Here is an 8610-nt window from a genome sequence, read left to right as displayed (position 1 = left end):
TATTCTTTACTTTATTTAGGAACGTATTACGTTTATTGGGTAAGGGATCACTCCCACCACTGTGAATGAATATATATATAGAATTTAGGCCTAAGGCCAAGTGCTGGGCCCTATGAGGTCATTTAGCGCTGAAACAGAAATTGACGATAAAAAGGTTTGAAAGGTGTAACAGGAGGAAAACCTCGCAGTTGCACTATGAAAGATTTGTATTGGAGAGGATGGAAAGTAAGATGGAAGAGAATATGAACGGAGGTTCAGTAAAAGGAACGAAAGGGGTTGCAGCTAGGAGCCGAAGGGACGCTGCAAAGAACCTTAAGTAAACCTACAGTGCTCCCATGACTGTGTTCCCTTGAAACCATACTTGCTACATAGTAAACAGTAATAGCATGAAATTTGCACGTATTAAATCTTTACTCTTAGTACTGGTATTGTTTTCTACCTGCATGTGCTTTACAAATGGAAAACATTTCAAAGAAGCATCGGCTTACCTTCGAAACTGTTTACACATGCAACCTTTTCCACATTGGATGCTTTCACTTTGAAGTGTACTTATAAACTAATCCGGTTTTAGCTTTGTTTTCAGAAGTAAACTTCTATTCCAAAAATATATCCAAAACTGTTGATTGGAGGTTTTGCTTTTTGAAGTAAGTTGCTATGTTTTTCTTTATATATTTTGTTATAAAACATTTTTGTAATTGATTATTAGTAGCCTTTTATGTTGTCGACAAAATGTCCAACAATACTTTTAGACTTAATTTGCACTTCAGTTTAGTGTGATGAAGTTTTTGATTTCTGATAAGGCAAATGGACACCAGCAGTTGATAGGGCCAAGAAAAATGCATTGGGCTAGCAACCTCACCCTAAAAGCTTTGTTTAGAAAAATATGTGGCTGTTGCACCCTCTGATGCACCTTTATTTCAACACTATCTGTCCAGATGAATAGATTCTAATATTCGATATCGATATTATATAATACTCGTACAATAACTTTCAATGTATTATTAGTGGTGTCTGACTTATTAAACAATCTTTTGAAGTCACAGATTGTATTAAACATTTGTTTTCATCTAAATATTAATAAAAAGTAACAAAAGTAACTTTAATACTGACAGTCAGCAGGGGTTATTGAAAAACATTGCTGCGGATGAAATACTCCCGCCTCAGAGAGCTGCTGTTTCACACTCAGAAATTAATTCTACGAACACTGAAAGCAATTCTGAACGATTGAGACACGCTTTTGTCGCAGTTTCTTAGATCCAGACGAAAAAAGCTAAGATTCTGATCTCTAGATAAACCTGTGACCTTGAAGAAAATCACTAACGGAAAATAACTATCAATGATAGTGAAAATCATATTTTGACCTTGAAAGTGGCCGGTGACCCAGAGAAAAAAAGACTAAGGTAGAAATTATGTTTGAAAATAATAGAAATTCTCCAAGGTACATATCTTGTGATCTTCGTCAAATTTAGAGAAAAATAAAATTATCTTTAAATCGACCTGTGTCCTTGAAAAGGAGCAACAGAAAATGGTTTGCTATCAAAGTCATCCACCCAAAGTATATACCAAGTTTCATTAATATCAGAGAAAAAATGAAGGGAGAAAATGAAATTTTGGCCCATAAACTGAACTGACCTTGAAAAGTGGGTGGTCACAAATATTTGGAAGAAAATAACACGAACCGCCAAGATGCCTACCTACCAGGTCTCATCAAAATCGGAGAGAAATATGATACTGACCTTTAAATTGACATGTGACCTTGAGAAATAGGTCAAGGTAAAAGATTATGCCGAAAATATAATCACCAGGACTAAAGTACAGAGAAGCATTAAAATCAGTTAAAAAATAAGCGAAAATCAATTAATTATAGTTCAATTCGAAACACAAATTACAACAAAAAACTGAACAAAGCAGAGTTGATTCAGTGTCAACTATAAGAACAAGAATGGTTAATACTATAATACCAGCACCAAAGATAACAAAGGCAATCGGAAAAAACTGGAAATTCTTACCTTGTTCTTCAAAAAAAAATGTTGGTGCCTTCTTCAAAACTTTCTGGCGGACCGGATGATTTCAGCATGACGTCACAAGCGGGCCAAGGCGAAGTACTGCGTCACTGAGGTAGATCGCATGTAAGATTAATCTTGCCTGCGCTCCTGAAGAGAAGCTTAACCTCGTCTACAGCGATGAATCGAGCTGAAAGACGGACATTGACAAAACTCATGTAATTCGTGTACTCAAATCATGTAATGTACATGCGTAATCCTGAGTAATATTGAGCGTGAGTAAGTGGTTATGTGAGACTGAAACGGTTTCCATTAATGAACGTCGCTCTGAGAACTAGATGGCAGGAAAGGAGAATTGCAATAGCTGTCGGGATTAATCTGGACTAAATTCAATGACAAGACTTACTCCAAAAACGATTCAGTTATATCTGTACCGTGCACAACTAACGCCTTGGCTAGAATGTAAAGTTTTCAAGTGGATGATGTTTGTTCTTGTAATAAGTTCAAGTTGGTAAATAATCAAACAAAAAGGTTAGTGAATTTTATCTGCTTGCTTTGTAACACTATGTATTACATAACCTAGATAAACAATTTAATAAAAATGAAGGGAATATGTGTTGCATATATTGATGAAAGTATTCCACCCAAGATAACTTACTTAGTAAAAATACTTCCTCCCGGTACCTTTGAAAAATATTCTTTTAACCTCTTATTGCCATGTCTTTCTTTTTCATCAACGGTTTTTATTCGGTGATTAACTCCCCCACGATAAGAGTATTGTTAATGCGGTTACATTTGACAGTCCTTAGGAAAATTACCCTTGAAGCATGTGGCACCATGAAAATCAACCTGAAACCTTCGTTCCCGTGGAGCCCTTTCATTTTAACAAGTCTACGTTATTAGACATAATAATGCAAAGAGCGAATTAATTTAATACTTTTTTGCAGAGCCCCGTTGTAATCTACGAAAATCACCGCCCGTTTATATACTGTACAAGCCCATCCAACCATTCTCTCTCTCTCTCTCTCTCTCTCTCTCTCTCTCTCTCTCTCTCTCTCTCTCTCTCTCGACGAAGAGGAAAACAAGCAAGAAACAGAGGAATGTGAATATCCCGTCTGCGTTTTAGCTTTTCGTCGAAGACAGGGACATTCTTGAACAAGGTCTGCATAAAGAGGCTCTTTATACATTATTTACCTGAGAGAGTTATCGTAAGACAATCTGGGTAGCCAGCTAAGACTTTTCTTTGGGCAATTTATTGCTCTATGCAAGATTATGACCCTTGACGCTGCCCTCGGGGAGTAATAATGATGCTAGTAAACGCCAGGGAGAAAAAGAGGGGAGGAGGGTCCTGGAAAGGAGGGGAGTGAAATGAAGGAAGGGGAGAGAAGCAGGATGAGGAAGGCGGATAAGGGGGAAGGGCAAAAAGGGATAAGATGGAGATGAAGAAGTGACTGATAAGGTATAAAGCACCGAGAATTAGGAACAAGATTGAGTGAGTGTAGAAAACGCTAAGGTGTTTAAATATTCTTGATTTACAGACGACCTTTACAGCAGTGATCTTATCGAATATCATATAAAGAAATGGAAGTGTAAAAAATAGGAAAAACTAAAATTGAAAATGTGAAGTAGTCGATTATTAAAGCCATGCAGTTCCAGGAAAATCATGACTATATAAATGACAACTATATTTACTAAACAGGAAGTGACAAGAAGAATAGCCAAAGGAAAAAAGATCACACACACAAAATTTCCTTTTTTTCTTGTCGAGATTCACGTCAGTGTAAAAGAAATACTACAGAAGGAGGCAAAGGTGCGGTCATTCCCATGGGCTTCTTTGATGAGGAAAGATTAAGACATTTGTTGTAGCCACTCCAGAAATGAATGACTTCAAAGAGGAACTCACGCGTCCTTCTGGGCGTCTTACGGACGTGGAGGGTCATTTTTTTTCCAAGTAAAACCAGGTTAAAAAAAAAAAAGATTCTTGCTTAAAAGGAGGAAGTGTATACATTGGTCTGTTCAATAATGAGATGACTATAGCCTCTAAAACGCAGTTGCCATTACTTCACATTTTATGCCTCGGCTTCTAGACGTTTGTTACAAGCTTATGGGTGTGCTGCTCATTTTATTATCCGTATAACTTCCACAGTTTCTTTATTTACTTCATTTCATTAGTACTGCCTGCTAAGCGGATGAAAAAGTAATCATCGCCCCCTTTAAGAAAACTCCCTCTAAATCAAGTAAGAGATCCCTGAACAACAACGATCAAATGACCCGCTTCGGTTATAAGTTGCAAACCACAATGAAATCATTTTTAATAAAAGAGAAACAACGAAAGCTCTCTCGAAGGGCTATTCAAGGAAATTTTGTTTAAGGTTTGCTCCTACCCTTTTTCCTATGATCAGTTTCTGAATGGGAATTATTCACAACAGATGGAGAACGTTCCTCGGGAAGGGAGATTGGCAGGCAATTTTGCCTCGAGAGCTTTTTCCCTCTCGTGAGAAATAAAGCATAATGCTTTTGGGTCCCAAGATGTTATTTCTTCTTTAGCCTCTTACCTTTTTTGGACGTTAAGCTATTCGTCGTTCCCTTGCTCTGATAGCAACCCAACACATAGCCACATACTCTCGATCATAATTAAATTACCGTTTCTCTGAACACTGAAACGGTTTCTTTTAGTACCTTTATTAATGTAAATTGTACGATACATGTACGGTTGGTTCACCTGGAAGTATCCTCTGGATTTCAGTGTGTTCTAAAGTTCTGGATGGTTTCCGATAACGAGTACCTTTAGATAATGAGACTTTACCCAATTATTAAGGCGTTTCCTGACAAGGAGTCAGACGGTTCCGTCTGCTTTAACTTTACATAATTTAGACCAATAACCTCGAAACAACGGTGTTGTTTGGAATACTATGAACTAAAAATATACGAGCAATTAAACTGAGATTAAGACAATAGCACTATGAATACAAATCATCTTCTTCAAGGTCATAGAGAGACTTCAGCGTCTCGTTATCCGATGATTTAAGAATGTATGGCACGTAGCCCTGGCTTAGCAACTGAGCAGGGCGCAACAGGTTCCCTTAGAGGGCATAAGGGAAGCGTCAAAAACTGCCACAAATTTCAGAGCAAGAGAATGAAAGTTGAGCTAACATCCAATATACTTCATTCCAGTGACATTTGCTGGTAAGAAATTCATAGTCATGCCGTAAAAGCATCATTCTGACGGTCACTTTATCGATAGTAGTTGCATTGTTTTTTTAAGAATCAAAGAATGATATCCAATATACGCTCACCAGGATTTGCCTCCAAGTGCAAGATTGCTTCGTGACATTTCTGAATATTTGATATACCCTATGTTCATTTAGAATCAGTTTAAACTTTTCTTGTTAACCAACGCAGAGTACTAGATAAGTATGAACATCTTTTAATGCATTTGTAGCCGTTTGCATAAAATTTGTGCGCCTCTGTGATATACTGCTGCTAAATATCTGAATAAAAATAGGCTGTACTTTTTCATAGTAATGGTTTATTAAATGCAGCAAAATTTACCTCATAGATAATTTCACATTAAAGGTCATGTTTTCGCCCTACACAGTACTATGCTATAGTGACGAAACACTAAGACATTACAGTGCTCTTTTCCTCTCGTTAAATGATCATAAGCAGGATCCTGATCATAAGAATAGGCTCATTTCTGGCACATAAGTTAATCATTATACAGTAATGATGCTTTTACGGCTTGACTATGAATTTCTTACCAAGAAATGTCACTAGAATGAAGTATATTGGATGTTAGCTCAACTGTCACTCTCTTACTCTGAAATATTATTGTTCAGAGGCCTATTGTAGTTAAAGTAATGAACCTTGCTTTCTAAGCTGTATCTCAAATACTCGAAAGCCAAATACAATAAGATTAGAAAAATCTCTCCCCTATTTAGCATTACGTAGAAATAACAACCTGTTGCATAAAAGAATCACCTGTTTTAATCTGTATACATATAACTGGAATATTGAAAAGTCAAACACCACTCCATTAGGAAACTGTATTCCCTTACTGAGCAATCAGTATTCCTTAAGCAAACAAATAAAAAAATAAATAAATAACTATTCATTCTCCTTTAAGAAAAACAAATATTTTTATTTATATCGAACAAATACGTCATTCTAAATATTTCTTGTGACAAAAAGCTAAAATGTTGGTTTACGTCGAACACTCTGTAATATACACAAAAACAAATTAATAATTTTATATATCAAATTAATAATTTTATATATCTTTTAACAAATCAATATATATATATATATATATATATATATATATATATATATATATATATATATATATATATATATATATATATACACACACACAACTATATTACCTAGTGTGTCACAGTTGAAAGTTTAAAAACAGGAAAAGTTAGCATAAACAATAACTCTTTTTCTTGCCTACCACCAAGCATTTTTACTGGCAAGTAAGAAATGGCGTCTCTGTGAAGGCGATGTCACAATCGTTTAGTTTTTTTTTATCTTTTATTAGTCACAATCGTTTAATAGGTATTTCCAGAAGCCCTATTTAGCAAAAACTGGAAAATGCAGTACGTTCAGCAAAATACGATTTTCCTTCCATGTTCAGCGTCTTGTAAATAAATCGACGACTGACGAGGTTAGCGAAGCCATTTCTTTATATTCTAAGTCTTTGGAACGATATTTATAAAGAATCGTTGAATAAGGATTACCGTAAGTAAGTAATTTTTATTTGGAATAAAATTGTTCATAAAAAAAGACCAAAGCAATAAAAATACTACCGAATCAATATACAAAGGCCTAGCACTGGTGGCCAAGCGTCTTATTCATGTCGTTATTATCCGTAAGGGCCATTTTTCCCGTGACATAATGATTCGACTACTTTTCCCATTGAGAAATCATTTGTTATATATTCGAAATTAAGTTGCATTTGAATAAGGTTTAAATGATATGGCATCTTATAAAATCAGTTGTTTGAGCTCATACGCTTAGCCTAGGCTACTAATCTTCATTGCTTTGCTATTACCAATCTGAGACATGTGGTTTGATGAAAATTCAAGATAAAAAAACCAGGATTTGTTACACGCATAACAAATAAAACTACTTTTACTTTGAATCAAATAACAGAAGAATGTTTTCTATGGTTTGTTTACGCCGTCTTGAAATATGCTCACCAAGTGTGGCTTACCGTAATTTCGTTGGGAGGCCACATTCGATAAAATGCATTACTTAAAACAAATCTAACGCTGCCTTTACATATCTAAACTGAAAAACTGATGGCATAGACAGTACCCTGCACGCCTTACCTACTGCAAAGAAGTCTTAATGACTGACAAAATACAGCTATTCCATTTTCTCTTGAAGAATTTCTGTCACCATGACTGTAACTATAAGCTGCAAAGTGTACCCTTATGAAGATGGCGAACGAAATCATTCACAGGACACATTTCAGACCCTATTCAACTCCCGATGTGTTTAAAGACGGCTGCAAGCAGCGGCGCCCTGGTGGCGTCACACTAAACTACTTAGTTCTAGTATACAGATAACATCTCCAGTTATTGCTGACCCTCTGCGGCATACAGTCTACTTTATAACGTTGTTAGCATACGCTCACATGCATTCTGACTGTATGGCTGTAAGCGCATCCAGCATCACGTGAAACATTTGGTGATACCAGGCTCAACAGTTATAACGAATAGAACAATACCATTTGGTTCGCCCGAGTGGGGCGAGAATACATCTTAGCCATTAGGTGAAAGTACGAGCATGAGTTTTTTTAATGGTAAAGCCTCCTCTTCAATAGTTTTTCGTTCTACACTTGTCGAGAAGTCAAAACTTTTACCGAGCATTTATGCCTGCGGTTGACATATGTATGTTAGCGGGCATGACTATAACTGAACCAAATTATAAAGTGAAGGAAATGCATTTTCCCGTTGCGAAGGCTCAATGGTCTCGAAATTCAATTTTGGACATAAAAAATCGAAGTTCCATTTCACACTAATGGCATACGAAAAACTATAATAACTGCTTTAATACTAACCTAGTTTTAAATATAAATGAAACATGACTAGGTTCTTTAAACTGATAATACTTTCAAGGGCCTAGCGCTTACGCTTTTCAGAATAAACAGCTTTTTCAGGAAAGTTTATTGTCTCCATACAGGAGATTTTCAAAAAAATAATTTTACAACAATGGAGCGTGGAATTTCGCAAAGACGAGCTTTGAATTTGTCAAGAACAAAAAATTAATATTGGAGTATCAGTTTGTGATGAATGTATGCTGTACGATGCCTTATCTAAAAGCATATATATATATATATATATATATATATATATATATATATATATATATATATATATATATATATATATATATATATATATATATATATATATATATACTCGTATATATCATACAGCACGAAGGAACGCGTGCTTGAAAATATCACTAAGTCCACGTCGGATGGTGAGTGAAAACCGGGACTTTGAACAAGTACTTTCGTAGTTTATTCTATATTTTCAAGTTCACACTGAATACAAAAGAAGTTGAGTTTTATATACGAAAACAGAAGGTGGGG

General features: G+C 35.6%; 1 long non-coding RNA gene across 1 annotated transcript in view; it reads right to left on the bottom strand.

Moving 5' to 3' along the window:
• LOC136834950 (uncharacterized) overlaps positions 1 to 8610 on the bottom strand; it is a 322137-nt gene that overhangs the window by 228504 nt on the left and 85023 nt on the right. Inside the window, exon 5 of the long non-coding RNA XR_010851935.1 lies at positions 2010 to 2193. This is a non-coding gene — a long non-coding RNA (uncharacterized lncRNA). The remainder of the gene's footprint in view (positions 1 to 2009; positions 2194 to 8610) is intronic.

Source organism: Macrobrachium rosenbergii, chromosome 4 (assembly GCF_040412425.1).
Source record: "Macrobrachium rosenbergii isolate ZJJX-2024 chromosome 4, ASM4041242v1, whole genome shotgun sequence".
Taxonomy (NCBI): domain Eukaryota; kingdom Metazoa; phylum Arthropoda; class Malacostraca; order Decapoda; family Palaemonidae; genus Macrobrachium; species Macrobrachium rosenbergii.
The sequence above is the reverse complement of the archived record's forward strand: the minus strand, read 5'-3'. Positions and strand labels throughout refer to the sequence as shown.